The sequence below is a fragment of the Xiphias gladius genome, chromosome 21 (genome assembly GCF_016859285.1).
Source record: "Xiphias gladius isolate SHS-SW01 ecotype Sanya breed wild chromosome 21, ASM1685928v1, whole genome shotgun sequence".
Lineage (NCBI taxonomy): Eukaryota > Metazoa > Chordata > Actinopteri > Istiophoriformes > Xiphiidae > Xiphias > Xiphias gladius.
This window is the reverse complement of record NC_053420.1, coordinates 26,732,721-26,748,415: the sequence shown is the minus strand read 5'-3', so window position 1 is coordinate 26,748,415 and position 15,695 is coordinate 26,732,721. Positions and strand designations below refer to the sequence as shown.

The 15,695-nt window shown below is 39.8% G+C and overlaps 1 protein-coding gene across 4 annotated transcripts in view; it reads left to right on the top strand.

The window, feature by feature from the left end:
• foxp1b (forkhead box P1b) overlaps positions 1-15,695 on the top strand; it is a 150,061-nt gene that overhangs the window by 24,808 nt on the left and 109,558 nt on the right. For all 4 annotated transcript variants that reach the window (XR_005709800.1, XM_040159141.1, XM_040159144.1 and 1 more), the window contains one exon: positions 9,294-9,337. The gene's annotated coding sequence lies outside the window, so the exon portion shown is untranslated. The remainder of the gene's footprint in view (positions 1-9,293; positions 9,338-15,695) is intronic.

The following is a 15,695-nucleotide window of genomic DNA, read 5'->3' as shown; positions in this document are numbered from 1 at the left end:
TCATGCACCTCGTGTAGGGGGCCAACTTAGTGCTTTTGTCCCTAGCTTTACAGACTTTTCAGACCCCTTTAGTGACTTTTTTCTAAAAAGCATCTCGAGATAAATTTGGTGACTTTTTGGACAAACCTTGGCTACTTTCCATAGAAAAGAGTCGCCAGTATCGCCTGACAAGCACAAGGTCGGGCTTTCCTTCCGCAGGCGCACCTCTCTATACATCTCATTCAGTTGGCCGCACAGCAGCTGACACAGATGTGAATGAGCTTCTAACGTTCTCTCTAGTGATCATTTTACAAGTAAATATAGCCAAAATCACAGCACAGCTGTTGTCTTTAAATTATGTGTATGGTTATTTTGTCAGACGACATTGTGGTTATAAAATCAGGATTTTAGCAGTGCAGAGCAGCAGCTTGGAAATGGCTTGGAAGTGACTGTTGGTTAACATGTAGCCTTAATGGGCCGAGTTTCAGTCACTGTTTCATACTTGTTCTGTTGTCTGTAAACAGAAACATTAAAATACTGTATATGTGAGCACACGCATTGATACACCAATGATACAATGGGGGCAATGTGGGGTTCAGTAACCTACCCAAGGACACTTCAACATGCGGACTGTAGCGGCCAGGGATCGACCGTCTGGTTGGTGGACGACACCATCTACCTCTTAAGGCACAGCCACCCAATATGACGATATGACGTCATGAATATGCTAATATTAATAAATCTAGTTAGATTTAGCAACTTTTCCAGCAGGCTTTAGCTACTTCCCATTTAATGTAGTTATTTACAGTGGTTCCACAACAGTCCAGCAATGTACTAGGTTTTGACCTAGTCTTGTTTTTTTAGAACTTGTTGCAGTTCCAGTGTATTTTGTAAATGTTATCTATAATAACATTGATATGATTGCTCTTGCTGAAATTCTTCTGTTTTTAGTGGCGCTGTTAACGTACTTGTGACATTGTTAAGGATTGGTCTTAGAATTTTGATGACTAAATGTTGACTATAGCTTTATAAGGTGAGAATGCCAATAGTGCAAATGATTTTGTTCAGACTTGTTACAGCAGGCTAGGTATTTTTTGGAGAACATTGTTATTGATTTTTATATGATTATTTAAGAGATTAACTAGTCGAAAAAAGAGTGAGTTTGTATTGCTATTCTGTGTATTAGTGTGTATATGTATATTTATGAGACTAAAATTGCAGACTTGAGCGGTGACAGCCAAGGATTTTCTGTGACAGCAGTTGTATGAATGGGTTGATATGGGTTGAGCGCATTATCCAGTAGAACACATCATCAATACACAGGGGTTCCTGTACATAAAACATATTTAATAACTTCACAGGATAGGACCACCTGTTGAAACTCTGTTGCCCTATTTTTGACTTTAGACTAATGATTTGATTAGAAATATTTTTCAGTCTGACATAAAATTCTTATATTCTTAAACTAATAATGTTCAAAACAAGTGAATTTAGCTGAGGAGGTCAAATAAATTCCAGATTGTTAAGTATTTTTACTAGCTACAACACCTGTTACTGCTAAAGGCTCAGAGGGAACAGTCTTAAAAAATCTACAATGTTTTTATTCATTCTTTCCAGTCTTGTGATGCTGTCTGTAATTGATGATGACAACACAGTTACATCTTGAATGAAGATGTGTTATTTACTGTGATAGATAATGCTCTCTGTGAGTGTAAGCTGGGTCTTAGCCTAATTGATGTTTTGGAAGACGAGCTCAATTGGATGAGTCATTAGGCCTATTACCAGAGTTTTATTAAATGCCCCCACCCAAAAAAAAAAAAAAAAAAAAATCCGTTGTGGAATATTTTCTTCCTAGAATAACAGGAGCTTGGATTGGTAGAAGGCAGATAATATATGTGTGAGATTGATCAGTGAGTAGCGACCCCATTATCTCCTGAGATGTTAATTACACTGTGCTCAGCTTGCATGTCAAAAGGCTGATAATTGAAGAAGGTAAAATATGTGTCACACTTTATTTATGCTTTCACTTGGAGCTGGTAGAACATTGTCTCTCTTTCTTGTGCGCTTTTTATTCCTCCTCTTTCTCCTGTCTTTTTTTGTCTACAGTGTATTTATTGTTGGATTATATTACATTGTCAGAGTTGATAATTTTGCAGAAATATTGCTCACAGTCATTACCATGGCCTGTGTGTATGTGTGTGTTGGACACGCACAGGAATCTTCTGTCCTGTCTCCGAATTCACTGCCACAGCTTTCTAAGGCCTTTAAAGGTCTTGTACTCAGATGTTGTGTTTGTAAAATATTTTTTCAGACCTCTTAAAGATCTCTCTGTTGCATTATTCTGATACTGCAAATTGTTTCTGGCCTGGTTTTACTTTGAAATTTAATAGCTTTTTATAAACATCTGAATTGTAAGCCTGCTGTCACACTGATAACCTGCTTCTGTTGCTAAAAACTGTTGATCTGAAAATGAAGACGAGTGCAGTCACTCTCCTTACACATCTTCTAACTGAGGGAGTTTGTAGCTCCTTAAACGTTATTGTATGTAAAAAGTGGAACTATCGTTTACTGTATAAGGGTAAAGTTAGTGGAATGACAATCTATTATGTGATGAAAGTTCCTGGTTGGTGATATCAGTAATGTGTTACCGTGACTACTGCAGCTAGGTAATGACAGAAAGAGTGGTGAAGCATAACACAAACGTTAAAAGAAAAGAATAAAGAGGATGGTAGCATTTGTGGGAGAGTCTTTGTACTGTTTTACATTGCTAAAGTTAAAGTATCTTTCCACAGCGGCTGTCTGAATCACACACTTAGGTGAGAGGGTACAAAAGGCCCCACAAATGTCTTAAAAGGTCTGACACTTTTGCACTTTTGTCGTTTTTTTTTTTTTTTTTTTTAACAGTCTTTCTGATCTGAGTGTAGTTCCCCCACCTGTGTAGCTTGGTTTCTGTAAACTTCCTATTGAAAGTGTATAAAAAATAGGGGACACGTTGTTCTAAAAAAAAAAAAAAAAAAAAAAAAATCTTGTTTGTCATTTCGCATGCTTACAGAGATATCGTCAAAACTGTGGTTTCCTGTGGAGAACTGTGGTGTCTCTGTGTGCTGCAATTTACAAGTGCACGTGAACGCTGTCTGCACCCTCAAAAGCGAATGTGCACACACACACACACACACACACACACACACACACACACACACACACACACACACACACACACACAATCCTGAGTTCTCTTCTCCTTTCTGTGTTGTCATCATAATGTGGGGCGGAGCATCGAGGGAGTGGCCAGACTGTGGTCATCACACCTCAGGGGCTGATGGACAGTTGCTGCACAGATGATTTAGTGCATCACCTGGTGGACACTGCTAAGAATGAGCGTAGCATGATGGGAAACAAAGTTCAGAACACTGGGATTTTTATTGTGGTGAGATTACCACTGTACGATTAAAGACAGTGACATTTTTTCTCCAGTTTTGTAGCTTACTTTCGCTCATTTGTATATATATATATTTTTTTTTTCCTGTTCAATGTGGGTTAAGTACATCACATCTCAGAGTCAGGGACTGTTTACAATGACATCATCACACCAGATTATAATAATGACTAAAAGCAGAGTTTAAAAATAAATGGAAAATTTCAACTTTTATATAACAGTGGACAAGGACAAAGACAAATATAGTTATAGAAGGACTTAAGGACTAAACAGAGGTTTTAGTCGGAGGTGTTAAAAGAAGAAACAGTTTAAAGCCTTCCTCTTCCTAACAGGAAACTCAGTACAGAGATGGAGCTGAGGGCTGGTAGTACAGGTTCATCTTTGCACTGACATCAGGAGGCAACCCCCTCTTTTCTTTGCTTCATTTGACCAATATCTAAAATCCATTAGCATCTTTCCACTTGTTTATCAGCCTTGCCAGCAGGCCAGAAGGCTCCATAAGGCAGACAATGAACTCCATTAGATTTAAAGTTTTTATGGTATTAAGTTTGAAGTGTTTTTCTCATTTTGGCGACTTTTGTTTGCCAGAGAAAGACCTCTGCTCTCTCAGATGCCAGCCAAGAGTATTTTGCTGTGGCAGTGCAGCCTTATCTGCGCTTGAGGTCTGTACTTTAATGGGCTTTATTGATCTAAACAACATCAGGGGTTGCGGTGATGTTATTAAGGCAGAGATAACTTCTATGTAATTCCACTCCAACAATATATTAGCCTTTTATTGGTCTAAATAACTTTGCCTTTTAGACAGTAATGCACCAGTAAGTCACAGCAGCTCTTCATGTCGGCAGGATCTTAATAAAGCATTTCCTCTGGACATCCTGCTGCGGAGAGAGTGAAAAACGACAGGTTAAAAGGCATGCTGGGAAGTTTCCATGCCATCACAGTAAATTATCTCTTTTGAATACATAAATAAAGCTAGAAGAGAGCTGTGAAGTAGAAGGGGTGGGGAGATTGGTGGAAGTTTGCACAAACATGTGGTCCATCGCTTTCTCTGTTCCATACATGGAAGTGCTGTGAGATGGATCACTGCAGCTTCCAAAAAAAGGTAAAATGGAATATGTGCAACATCATGGTGGGCAGTGTCTTCTTATTACCATATGGTTACATATGGCTATTGAACACAGTAAGCATGATATATTAGGCATGTAAGTGGGCTTCATGACAGTATTGATTGGTACATATGGTGTAATGTTTTTATACATAAAACAGAATTGTTGTAAACTAATGTAAACAGTAACAATAGATAAAAATGACACTCCAGGTCAATCACCCATCTGAATCACCCAGACAAAACAGAATTTAAAAAATTAATATGTTAATAAAAAAAAAGATTTAGCCACAGTTCTGTCATTTATAAGTAGAATGATGGTGGTACTGGAATGATATAAAATCAAATTAATTATAGTCTTGGAAGTATTGTTAATTGTTAGCTTAGATTTGTTGTTGATTCAATGTACATGATGCATTGTGTATCTACAAACTTCTTAGTGGACAGTTGCAATAATTCTTTCCTTTCAAGGGCAGCACATATCTAATATTTATATGAAATAACGAACCCATTTATCTGGAAGTGTATTTTCAAGGGGTGGGGGGTAGGGCTTCATAATTTGCAGCTATTTAAAGCCTTGGTTTTGGTAATGAATTATTTTGTCATCTCGACTGTGATGAGATTCATCTTTAATAACTGTAACAATTATTTTATTAAAAAGAGAAGCCATGCATTATGGCTATCTCGCTAAGGTCTCAAGCTGGAAGGAATTCTCATTAAGAGCATTATATTACCCTGGTGCGCTTTCAGTTGGATGTCCCGCTGAAATTACATTAGGTGTCAACAATGTTTGTGTTAATAGTAAGCAGTCATATTTACAGAGGCTAGCTTTTTCATTTGCTGCCTGACACTGGCAGATGTATTAAAAAAGATACTAATGCTCCATATCTGATTAAGTCACTTGTATAGAAACTCCTCTAAAGTGTTGACTTTTAATATAAGGCAAGCACTGTTCTGTCATCAATCCAGACATAAATCTTTATTCAGAGATGAGAAACTTTTGATTGCTTGAGATAATTATGTGATTTATTTAGTTGGAACAAAGGACTCTTATCGCCCCTCATTCCCAACATTTAGATCCTTCCCAAACTATAAGCATCAGGTTGTTTGTGTCATGATTGATTTATCACTTTTCATCTACATCCTGTGTTTCTTGTGATGGCTAGCGTGGTGTGCAACATTGTGTTTTGTTAATGGTTTCATGCCCAGGGTTGCTGCTAATGACATGGTTGTAATTGTTTGTCAGTGTGATAATGTGTGATTTCCTATTTCCATGTGAAGTTGGACATTTGATGAAGGAGGGATCTTGTCAGGAAGACAAAGTGCTGTCATTTGTCACCAGCTAAATGAGCTTCTCTCCAGACATCTTCTTGGTTCTCAGTGGCAATATTATATTTGCAGATCCCTTTTTGGGCTATTGCCACAAATTCCACATTATTCAATGTATTGTATAAAAGGCCAAGAAACCTAAACTCAGTCCTGCTTGCTCCCACATGTGGAACACAGGAGCCCATATAAAGACAGTTTTCTGTGTAAAGCTAGCCTAATTTGGGTGAAAAAGTCAGAAACTGTGAAACAAAGATGGCGATCAAATCAGTCACTCAGGTTGGGTTCTGTGCTGACATACAGAAATCTGTTAACTGTATTTCACAAAAAAGACAGAAGTGAAATTACTGAGTGTGGTAATCTTTTATTCTTAGTGATTGCTTGGAGTCATCACTTCCCTAAACTTAACATGTTTAAACTGAGAAACAATTTCGCCATTTTCATAGGAAGGACTTTGGCAGTTCATGTCACTGTACACATTTAGTAATGATTTTCTGATGTAATCTTACAATGAATTTGCTTTCCTTGGCTAATAGTCAATAATATATTTTGTCCATGTTGTCTGTCCAGTGATATTATAAACTTATGAGGCACATAATTGCAGCAATTGAAGGAAAGGATGGTGGGACTGCCTTCATACTTTCCAAAGTTTTTGATATAGTCGCCCCCTGGACAGACTGCTTCTGTTTCCGATTAGACTGATATTGTGGGGTTGGGGGCAGATCCTTCCTGGTTAACAATCTAATGAGCTAAACAAGCCAAACAATGGAGAGGTGTAGTGAATAACTCTCCTGAGGGAGCTACTTATTGTCACAAATGCCCCTGTCTTCTCTTTCCACTCCATATCGATTCATGTCTTCACAGGTTATGCTCCGTCCGATGTAGCACACATGGGTAATCAGCTAAATGTAGCCTCTGCTTTCTTATTATTACCTGGTTGCTTAACAGTAATATTTTTTCCTTCAAGGACAAATGGTGTAGGAGAAGGCAGATCTTGTGTGAAGTCCCTGAGCTCTCTCCAAGCAGCAGATCTCTTTTCAGTGCCAGCTGTTCTCTCACATACACCAGGCTGTGCTGAAATTCTCTTAATATAATTCTGGGGGCTCAGGAGAATAGTGCAAAACAAGCGTGCCAGCGAGGAGAACGCTGAATTTTTCATCAGTGGGCCTCAACTCGCTGAGTTAGTGGGCAGCGCTCTCATTCATGAGCAGATGTTCAGCGCAGTTACACTCTGCAGTTAATGTGAACTTACTGGCCTCTCTGCCATTGGCTGCAAGGACGTTGGCAGCGACCTGGCATCTGAGAATTACTCGCAGTAAAAGGCGCAGGCCTGGAAAGCGTAGCCCTGGCCTTTTTTAGCTACTTCCCAGCCCAGGAGCTGGATCCTGGTCAGGGGAAGACATTGACAGCCCATCCGTCTTCGGTCCGACAGTGATGAAACACTTGCCACTGTTTGCTTGGGGAATAGCAGTGAAATTCCTGAAGATAATTTCCACAAGTTTTATGTTAATATCTAATGACTAAGGTAAAATATACTGCATTAGTATGAAACATAAATACATGAAGGTTCATACTAACCTGCTGTTAGTAAGAAACAATTATACATGCAAAGGAAATATTCCAGTACCCTTGAAAGAGGAAATTCATAGAAATAGGGCACCTGTGAGGGGGTAACAGTTTGGCCCTGGTAGGTCTAAAGCTGAAACCAGCTGGTGCTGTGGTCAGCCTGGTGGGCTGTATCCTCTCCCCAGCCTGGTGCTTTAGACATCTGCATGCCCAAGCTGCTCAGCCTGGGTTTGATGTGGTCATACAGATCTGTAATAGTTTCCTTCTAACTAAGCAAAAGGCTATTTGATGTAAAGTGCCATTAACTGGTCAGAATGTGTACGTGACATCAAATTTAGTAGGCAGCAAGCCAATCATGAAAGCCATCACAGTAAAGTTGTTCATATGGGACTTAAAGAGTGGAAATGACAAGCTCTTGTTTCCTCTGCACGTCTCATTTTCACTTTATAATTGGTCGTTTTCAGGTTGGCTTTACGAGAGCAAAACTAATTAGTGTTTCTAAATTCAGCAGAAAAAAAAAGTCAGTCGGCTTGATTGTTCTGGTTTCCTCTCTTGTGTCAAGCGCTCAACAATAAAATAAGACTCTAATCATTTTCAAATTGCTCATATTTTTAAACCCTAGAGCTGAATGTCACTCCCGGTCTCTTGGCATTTTGTTTGGCAAGATCAGGGAACAGTGGTTGCCCTCTTGCCTGTGTGCTCTCTTTGTGATTTGTGGGAAGTTTGGACTTGGGGCTAGTGGAAAAAAAACAATGCGTTGTGTTTTAGGTGGGGTTCTTTCTGCTTTGATTGGGAACGTCCTGCTGACAGGAGCAGCCTAGCAAGTTTACAGTAGCTGTGACATTGCTGTTACCTTTATTCAAAGTGCTCCAGCTGCAGCGAGCCCTCAGGAAGCCCAGCGCAGGCCCACATGGGCGGCTGGCGGCCCACAGAGAGGAGAATGAGCCCTGTTTGAGTTGGCAGACGCTTCCCTCTCGGGGAACTTTTGCTGCCTCTGCAGAAAGGCCAGTGGCGGCAGCTCTGGTGGGGCGGCGGTGATTCTCAGGGCAGGATGGGCTTTTTCCACCTCTCCTCCCTTTCAGGAAACACATTTTGCCGTTTCTTCCCTCTGTGTGTGCGAACGGAGGAAAGAGTTAAGGCGAGGGGGCATGGGGCGGTGGGACTGAATGACAGAGCTCAGCTGTGAGTGCAAATGTTTGGTGATCTGAAAAAGGCAGTTACCCTGAACAAGCCATTTCAGAAAAGCTTGGGTGTTCACTCTGGTCGAGCTTCAGTTATATTGAATAAAAACATTTAGAGGAAAGCTTATCCTATTTTTATTTTTCCATCAACACTGTAGGGATTCAGTCTTCAGAAGACTAAAAAAATTAAAAAATTAAATCAATTTTTTTTAAGAAAATTAAAAAGTGCTTGATCTGAGGTTAGGGAGGAGCAGTTTTTAAATGCAATTACAGCAATGCTCAAATTAATTTGTACTCACTTACAGTTTTTGGAAGGTGTCATTATTTGTTTAATCAAGGGAGTTCTGTTTGAGGTGCTAAATATGTATCCACAGATATTTAAAGTGGGGGTGGGGGTGGGGAGCTGTTTAATTCTGCCTAAATGAATAATCATTTGAAAATGACCTGTTTTGTGTCCTTCCACTATTACACATGCCAACCGACACCTAAATAGCATCTGAGGTGACAAAGGTGATCATGAAAAAAGGTGTATGTGTTTGGGTTTTGTTAGTCACCTTCATGTTTTAAATAATTTCCACCGTTTTTCTTTTCTTTTCTTTTTTTTTTTTAAACTTTCTATCACCCCACCCCCCTGACTTTCCTTCCTACCACCTCTCCTCTTCTTCTTTCCTCCCCTGCTATCTGCTGCTCGCCGGTCCAGCCAGGAGACTCCAGTGGTGACATCCTGTGGAGCCAGAGATCAAAGTAAGTACTTCTCATGCATGTCAGTAGACAGCAGTACGAGTCAGTTAACACAGACACACAATTCATGTATTAGCTTTGCATCAAACTCATCATTATTTTCTAACTTTTTGACAAACTGGTTTTTAATTTCTTTTCAAACAAGGCCATTATATGGATATTGTTAGTAGTTTGAATGCCACAAAATGATAAGGGAGGTTTTGCATAGTAACCGATTTTCTCATTTCCTGATGCAGTTGCATATTTACATCACTTTGAATGATGCTGAACATGACGACAATTACACTGCCCCAGCAGCATGAGTCCCTCCCGGTGTTGACCGTTGAAAGTTGACAGTGAACCTGAAAAGTAAAGAAAAATTGCAGATAGTGTGCTGGATCATGTCTGCATCCCCTGACTATCCTAGAAGTCATTACTCCTTGTGTGGTGTATAAACATGTCAAAAACAAACAATGACCCTGGGCAGACTCCACACCGCAAAACAATTTCAAAGCCTGCAGTGTAGTGTAAATACAAAACATGGCTAACCTTCACGCAGGGAAGACTTCACCTTAAACCTGGTGTTTGTTTTATAGTCCCTGTTGACCTTGGTCAGATATAGTTTACCTCTCTTTGGTTCTTTTCAGGTCGATGTAGCTCAGGTTCTGTGCTGACATTTAAGTTGAGGCTTTCAGTGGATCTCTGTAAAGGTTTATACTGTTGTGCTTTGACTGAGGTTGCTGATATTTATTGTTTAAATATATGTTAAATAAATGTAAGCTTTTTTGGGGGAAGAATTGGGGTAGAAAAAGCTTGAAAGAACATATAGAGCATCATGGAACAATAAAACTCATCGGAAGCCAGAGTAATTCACGTATTTTAGATAGCCTTCACACAAAATTGATTTCTTAGGTCGGCTATTTAAAATAAATGAAAAAAAATTCTTTGCTGGGGCGTGGATTTCCCGTGCAGGGACCCTATACATCAATTGATGAATATTCATATTCTTCTTTCATAGACTCTTCTGCCTCTGTGAGCTCTTTCGCCCTGAGCCGGGGGTGACTGTAGGGTGATATGAACCCGTATTTTTAATAAAGCCCAGCTGCTGAATGATCAAATAGTGTCTCTAATTAAGGCCTGAGCGTACACCCATGTAAAATTCTCTCTGGAACGCTAACAACCTGTGATATATTTCCAGAGGAATTTGTTGTGCAGGTCTCAGAGAAGGCAGGGGAGTTGAGTGTTTGGGGTTCGGAGGGAGGAGGGGCAGTGTTCATGTGGTAAGCCAACATGTTGTTCGCATCGGTGTCAGATTGAGGCTAATGAAGGCCAGACTGATCCTGGGATGCGAGCCTTAAGTAAATGATCCCTCTTTGAATATATTAGAGCCCCATAGCGGCGTTGTGCCTCCCTGATGTGCTTCCCTCCTACGTGTTGTCTTGGGGTCTGATGAGGCCAGTCAAAACGGCTGTCACGGTGTTCGATCATGTTGTATACCATCCAACCCGATTAGAATTTGTCATACGGCAGTATTTTTACATTGACTTGGTGGTGAGGAACTACACACACTGATTGTTTCCACGTTAGTGTTTCGGCAAAACAGTTTGATAGTAAATGGAAAGTTTGAGTGTTGTGTCATTTGACAATGTAAATGAGCCACCTCAGATTTTTCCCCACCCTCTTAAAAAGGATTGTATTTACATAATGGGCTGGGGTTTGATACTCACACAAATTGCTGATGGAGACAATCCTTAGTTTTCTCATTTTGCAGTTATATTTTAGTTTTATTTAGAATTAAGTAATTTTAAAATCAAAACACCTTAAAATAATCCCCATAGAATAAATAGAAATAGCACAGAGTGAGAAAAAAATCTCACAGACAGAACTTTTTCATTGCAAATTATTGCCACAGTGGCATTTTGAATTCTAAATGTGTAATTTGGAGACACTTTTGAATATTGATTGGAAAGACAAGGACATAGCAATGAAGCACACTCTTTCGATGCTACTGTAACATCCCATTAATAAATACCTTTCTGGCTCTTTAGTGCTGGGCTTGCCTTACACTGAGTGAAACAATCTCTTTTGATTTTCGCTGATATAGCGTGTACTTCATAGATGGATGGACTGGATAGATCCAATTAGCCATGGTCATCACTCATGTGTTTAAGATGACAGTCTTGCATAGAATATCCTTGATTTTGGTAGTTTTGTGAAACGCTCTTGCAAAGTACTTTAAAAGCACATAAAAAAGCACATTGTGAAGAATGCACCCTTGATGGAGATTTGATTTACAGCTGTAGCAAATTATCTCAATTAGACGTGGGAGAAAAATAATTGATTTTCAGGAGGTGGTGTACAATAATGGGGATTTCTTAGAGGATGATAAAGTGAGCAAGATCCATACCCTTTTTCCTTTTCTATTATATACAATCAACACTGCAATTACTCCTGACTTTTACTTACCCTGATTTCATTCAGGGTTTATTAGCAGATAATGCATCTTTTAATACAGAGCACTCACATTCTACAGCCTACACACCCCACGTTTGCAGCAGGCGATGAGGATTGATGGCTTGTGACAGCAGCTGCATAGGTGCACGTAGCGTCTCGTAAGGCCTCCTGACCTTCCACAGGACGCGCACCACGCTGGCCTGTTTGTAAGCGCGAGCCGTTTAAACACGGACATAGATACGAGAAGCACATTTGCCCCGGTTGTGCTCAGCTCGCAGACAGGCACAACACAACATGACAAGCAACAGATGTGTCACACAGGCTGAAATCAAAACAGCCGTCCAGCATGGAGTTGTGCACACCATCAGACATGGTTGCTGTGATGAGGCGGGGAGGCGGCAAGCGCTGCTGGCAGATGAGACAAGGCAGCGCCTCTGCTGCTCCCAGCTTCCTGTCTGGAAGAGGACAGACCTGTTTGTAGGCTGCTATGACACTCCTAGTCACTTTGTCATCTGGGGCGCTTGCTGCAGCTCTGATCACATGTACACATTGCATTCAAAGAGCGTCATATCAGCTGTGTGACAGGTAGGCTCCCAATGAGACAACAGCCAGAGGGGATGTCCTTTTCAATACACAGTGTGAGCACAAATGCACAGTTTGCTCGGACGAAATAACATCATATGACATCATTCTGAATGCTCTTGTGTTGTCTTTTTTCACTCTGAAGAGAAGTTGGTAACACAGTGTTTTCAGTACTGCCCTTCATCAGCACAGAGAGGCCCATACAGAGAGAGAGGGATTAAAGTCACTCTTAAGTCCACCCATGATGTCTGCTTCACGCAAACTGGCAGTAAAACTGCAGCAGGCCTTAACTTTACACGGAGAACATGTTAATGATATTCTCAGCAGCTTAATCTGCCTGTTGCCACTGCCCCATAAGCAAATAGTGTAGCTGCATGTTGAGCTGTGGGGGGAGAAATTGGAATCCATCATCAGAACAAATGAATGAATGAAGGTGCAGCAACAGCTGCTTGACTGATCATGTACTACAGACTGTCACCCTACATCTGTTTACCACTCCGACAGCTACATGAGTGTTTATATTCACGGATGTAATTGAGCTATTTTCCTGAGGGCAACTGTAACCCACACTAAGTTGTATCCCAACTTTCCATTAAAGCGTGGGGGGAAGTTTTACTGATAGTAATCACACCCAGCAACACTACTATGTAAATATGGCTTATCAGCTTTGCCAGTATGGTTAAGTGGCATGTACGTGGGTGATTCACATATCCAGCACTGTGTTTCTGACACAGGCCACATACAGTAGTCCTTTATTTAGGCTAGGTAACTTGCATTGTTAACAAGTACAGTATGCAGCAAGAACATAATCATGAAAATGATGGCGTTTCAAACCAATATTGTGTAGAAAAGAAGCAAATACACTCACAGAGTTTTCAACCTGCTATATGGGCAAACGTACTGTAACTGTCTGCATTCAGCATTGCAGTATATGGAAATTGAAATGGGAATATCTAGATCTAAAACGCACTATTTAAATATTCAAATGTTAACACCAAACAATATAATGCATTATGGCTTTTAGTATTTGCATACAACTCAGTTTGCTGCTGTGAGCTGGGGATCATACAAGGAAGAGAGAGGGAGAGAGATAGTGAGGGAGAAACACTGAGTGGAGGATAAGGAGCACACAAACAAGGCCTTTGTCTGCCAAATACAGGAAAATTACATCTGATAACTGGACAAACTTTGTATGTTAGTTCTTAAAAGACAAAGCTATCATTTTACTTTAAGTGCCTTTGTTGTACATAATACATCAGTATCAGTTAAATATTAATCTTCTTTACATACCTTAACATAACCAACCACCTCTTACGTATTTAAAAAGGGGTGAAAAAGCTGGAGTGGGAGATTTTAACATTTGGTATTAGTTTGTATATCTTTCAGAGTATAACCACGGAGATGGTCGTAATGCAGACATAATGTTCCACCCAAGAGAGTGTCTGCTTATGGTGCACCCAAAGCACTGGTTTCAATTTTAAACAACCAGTGACATCAGATGGTATGTTGTGACATTGACAACACAATAATTTCCATCCTTAATTTTCTTTAACTTAAGGACAAGTTTCAAATGTTTTCACATTTAGTGTTTTTTTCCCTGGTTGCAGTTGCCTATTTTACACAAAAAGCAAACTGAAGATTTTGCAAGGCGAATTTGGCCAGTATTTTGGCAGAGCAGAGCTTCTACTGTAAAAATGGAACATTTTAGCTTTTCAGAACTGTGCTGAAAGACATCAAGAGGTTTTTTTCTTATTCATCCAATCACATTAAAGGAGAAACTGTACGACAAACATGGAGAAATTGCTACTGGACAAACCGCTTGTTGAAGAAAGTGAATATATTTAAATAATCTAGCATCTGTCAGGGGCTGGGCGTTGGGAGCAGACACAACAGAACAACAGTCTTTACTACATTTCTAAAAAAAATTATTTCTCCTCCCAATAAGTGCTCCAAGCAGAAAAAAAGCCATAACAGAAATCTTGGTCGGCAAACCTTTTGCAACTGGTTTCTGATAACTGGTAGGTCTTTCTATGGAAGAAATTCTCCAGAAATTTCCAGCAAAAGAAACAGCAGCAGTTGCTTCTTTTGAATGTATTAAATTGACACTTTATGTGTAGCATAAATGTATTAGCCAACATAGCTAGACAAACAAATACAAAAAAATAGTGCCACCAACGGAAACATGATGTGTTGGAATGCAGTGCAAAAACACTAACACCGAACACATTAACAATAGATGTTGCGCAGGATCTTTTTGGGCATTTAGTTATTCATTTTTAGAGATATACATTACACTAAACTGTCAAGTCTTATCCATCACTCTCTTCCCCCCTTCACTCTTTCACCTCATCATCTTGTCTGAAGGTCAAACATTGAGCGGACAGACACAGGGGGATAGTGAGAGGAAGAGGGACAGAGGGGAAGGGAAAAGGCCCTGGCCACTATCTGACAGGGTTAAACATAGTGAAGGATTGCCAGCCAAAGCTGTGACACCTGTTGCCAACATCAACACATACTGTAAGTAAGTGAAATCTAAAGGTTTTAATTCTATATGCTGTGCAATAACAGCACCCAGTAATGAATAATTTAACGAATAAGGAAGGCTGTTACTTGACACTTTTCACTTTGTGTTTAAATTTAACTGGTGTCATTGTCCAGCAGTGTGATTAATAGTTTATCAGTCTCGACTATACATCCCCATGAAATATCTTTTTCCATCTGTCATTAAACTGCAAAATTGGAATTTGGTTTTCAATCAGGCAGAGCTTAGACAAAAAAAAAAAAAAGGAAAATTACAAAAAGAAATAGCTATCTAGATGTACTCACATGCAGGTAAGGCTTTGACCCAATGTAGGACATCATTTGTGGAATAAGTCTTTCCAGCACTAAGCCTCTGCACACTTTTCACTTGAAAAATTACACTTTGTCGTCTTTTTTATATGATAATTGGATTGAGACCTCATACAAGGCACAATATGCATCCTAAATGTGGTTTTAAATAAGCCTGAGGTGTGTAGCCGCGAAAGTGAGTTGTGAGAGAGGGGGGCCTACCGCAAGGGGTTGACCAGTGATCCAGAGATTGGCTTCCCTGTCAAATAAAGATTAGGCCTTTATTTCACCATCTAATCCCTGTAAATCTCTTATGGAGGAAACTTGGGCATTGTAGCGCTTTTAATGGTACAGAGGCTTCATAGTCTACATGTCTTCTTTATCTCCGAATATACACAAGTGGAGACAACAGCCTGTGGTCCCTGGTTAGTTAGTGCATTTAAGTCTGGATTACAAACCAGTTTAAGGTGAAAGGTTGCTGTAATTTTACATTATCTTGTTTTTTGTTTGTTTTTTT